Source organism: Chrysochloris asiatica, unplaced genomic scaffold (assembly GCF_000296735.1).
Source record: "Chrysochloris asiatica unplaced genomic scaffold, ChrAsi1.0 scaffold00097, whole genome shotgun sequence".
In the NCBI taxonomy this organism is placed as follows: Eukaryota; Metazoa; Chordata; class Mammalia; order Afrosoricida; family Chrysochloridae; genus Chrysochloris; species Chrysochloris asiatica.
In genome coordinates, this window is record NW_006408615.1 from 11,054,679 (window position 1) to 11,058,265 (window position 3,587).

The 3,587-nt window shown below is 40.3% G+C and overlaps 1 pseudogene; it reads left to right on the forward strand.

The window, feature by feature from the left end:
* Nucleotides 1–1,339: 1,339 nt before the first annotated feature.
* On the forward strand, nucleotides 1,340–1,795 carry LOC102829598 (annotated as a pseudogene).
* Nucleotides 1,796–3,587: the final 1,792 nt, after the last annotated feature.

Sequence of the window (3,587 nt, forward strand, 5' to 3'; positions counted from 1 at the left end):
AAGCGAGCAAAGTTTTGCTAAAGGTAATACAGAAACAGCTACAATCATACATTGACAGAGAACTTCCAGAGGTTCAAGCTGGATTCAGAAGAGGCCGGGAAATGAGAGATATCATTGCTGATGTCCGGTGGATCTTGGCTGAACGTGCTCAGCATTTCTTTAGCTGATACTTGAAAAAATTCAAGCTGAGGGAGAAATTCAAGCCTCCTCTTTCAATATTGAAGGATTCTATGAGCAAAATATTGAGTGATGCAGAAAGCACCAAAAGAAAATGGAAGGAATACACAGAGTCACTGTACCAAAAAAAAAAAAAAGTTGTTGTTTAACCATTTCAAGAGGAAGCATATCCTCAAGAGCCAATGGTGCTGAAGGAAGAAGTCTAAGCTACACTGAAGGCATTGGCAAAGAACAAGGCACTTGTAGAATACAAATGCAAATTTAAATCTTTCAACAAACTGATGCAGCAATGGAAGCAACTCACTCAACTATGCCAAGAAATTTGAAGACTAGGAGAGATCCATATTTGTGCCCATTCCAAAGAGAAGTGACCCGATAGATTGCAGATATCATTGGACAATATCATTAATATCACATACAAGTAAAAAATTTAAAAAGATAAAAATGGCTGGAACATTATGTTGACAGGAAACTGCCAGAGGTTCAAACTGGATTCAGATGAGTACTGGAATGAGGGATACCATTGCTGATGGATCTTGACTGAAAGCAGAGAATACCAGAAAGATGTTTACCTGTGACTTATTGACTATGCAATGGCTTTCAAGTATGTGGATCATGACCAGCTACAGACCATATTGCAGAGAATGAGTATTCTAGAGCACTTAATTGTGCTCCTGAGGAACCTGTACATAGGCCAAGAGACAGTCATTCAAGTCGAACAAGGGGACAGTGAGTGGTTTAAAAATCACAAAAGGTGTGTGCCAGGGTTGCATTTTTTCACAATACTTATTCAATCTGTATCCTCAGAAAATAATTTGAGAAGCTGGATTATATGAAGGAAGAAGGTGGAGGAAGACTTGCTTACAACTTGCAATATGCAGATGATACAAGCTTGCTTGCTGAAAGCTAAGGGGACTTAAAATAACGGTGAAGATCAAAGATCAACAGAGCCTTTGGTATGGTTTGTACCTCAATGTAAAGAAAACAAAAATCTTCACCACTGTAGCAATAAATAACATCATGATAAATGGAGAAAAGATGGAAGTTGTTAGAGACTTCCATTTTTCTTGGGCCCACCATCAACTCTCATGGAAGCAGCAGTTAAGAAATCAAATGAGCTCTTTTCTCTTTTGCAGCCATCGCTGAAGCCACAGTGGCCGAAATGAAGTTCAATCCCTTTGTGACTTCTGACCGGAGTAAGAACTGTAAAAGGCACTTAAATGCACCTTCCCACATGCTCAGGAATATTATGTCTTCCCCTCTTTCCAAGGAACTGAGGCAAAAATACAATGTTCGGTCCATGCCCATCCAAAAGGATGATGAAGTCCAGGTTGTATGAGGACACTACAAGGGTCAACAAATTGGACAAAGTAGTCCAGGTGTTCAGGAAGAAATATGTCATCTACATCGAGCGGGTACAGTGAGACAAAGCTAACGGCACAACTGTCCATGTGGGCATTCACCCCAGCAAGGTGGTTATCACTAGGCTAAAACTGGACAAAGACCACATGTGGACAAAGACCACAAAAAGGTCCTGGAACGTAAAGCCAAATCTCACCAAGTAGGAAAGGCAAAGGGCAAATATAAGGAAGAAATGTTTGGGAAGATGCAGGAGTAAAATAATCTTGTGTACAGCTTCCATTAAAAACTGAAAAAATGGGAAAAAAAAATCAAATGACAGATTACATTAGGTAAATATGCTATACAAGACCTCTTTGAAGTTTTCAATAGCTTTAGTTTGATGACTGAAGAGCACCTGACCCCAGCCTCATATGCATGTGAAAGTTGTACCAGTGAATATGGAAGCCAACAGAAGACTTGATGCATTTGAGTTATGGTATTGGAGATGCATATTAAAAGTACCATTAACTTCTAGAAGAACAAATAAATCTGTGTTGGAAGAAGTACAACCAGAATACTCCCTGGAAGCCAGGATGGCAAGACTTTGTCTCTCATATTTGGATAATATTGTCAGGAGGTATCAGTCCCTGGAGACAGTTATCATGCTTGGTAAAGTGGAAGGTCAGGGAAAAAGAGGAAGAGCCCCCAATGAGATGGACTGACACAGTGGCAGCAGCAATGGGCTTAAGCTAAACAACAATTGTGAGGATGATACAGAACCCCAGGGCACTGTTTCTTTCTGTTTTGCATAAGTAAAAATTCATTAGCTGGACCTAACAACAACAACAACAACAGTAGAGAAGAGTAGTCCTGGTGTGGTGCTGGAGGATAAACACTGGACTGTTAACCACAAGGTCAACAGTTCAAATCCACCAACTGCTTTATGGAAACCCTGTACAGTGTGGTTACAAGTCAGAACCCACTCAACAGCACTTAACAACAACAACAACAACAAAGAACAGACAGCAAACCCCTTGAGTTTGGTAACAGCACAACAAACCCTTTGCTCCCTCAATTATTCCCTCTCTTTTGCTCACTTTTCAAACCATCAGCAAACCCATTGGATTATCTGAAACCTACCTCAGATAGTCTCCATTTTTGTTGCCACTAAAAAGCAAAACAAAAACCAAACCCAATGCTGTCCAGTGAATTCTGACTTATAGAGCCCCTACAGGACACAGTGCAAATGCTGCAAAGGGTTGCTAAGGATGTAATTATTCTCCCACAGAGTGGCTGGAACCAATTTCCTTTAAAGCCAAGTGCTTTAACAAATGTATCACTATAGTTCCATTGGCTGGCACTACTCAAGAAATAAAAATAAAACAAGCTTGCAGTTACATTTTTGATTTTTTAAAGCTTTTAATGTGAATTGAGTGAAGGTTTACAAACAGGATCATCAGCTTTACATTCAACAAATTGTACATTTTATTTCAGCTCAATGATTATAACCCCCCTCCCCCCGCAACAACAGCTATCATGCTTTCTCCCTGCAGCTCCCCATTTACATCTTATATTTCAAGAATGAACAAAGCAAAATCATTTGACGTACATAACAAAACAAATATTCATTTAAATGTCCAAATGGCACAGTCTGCCAGCTAGCCTCCTGCCCATTGGCATACAATCTCATTCAGTCCATGGACCTAGAGTCCACAGCTGCTTGCTCTCCAAGCTTTTCTAGGGTGGGATTTCATGTTCCACTCATACTCTTCCTTCTTGATGGTCCTGGGATTGTCTGTTCCTGAAATGAAAGATTAACTACTACTCCCCCCTTTTAGTTACACATCTTCTACAATTACAGTTGTGACCATCACAATTAATTCTGCTAACAATTACTCACAGTTGAATCATAAAATTCTGTCAGTGTCATCCCGCATCCCCTTTCACCAGCTCCATCCGGAAAAGAGGAAAACTATTTTAGTGGAGAGTCTACCTTACCCACCTCACTCGGAAACTAAGCACACTCATGAAAGCTTGGGAGGCTTCCTTTATAGCCTTCCTACCCCCCC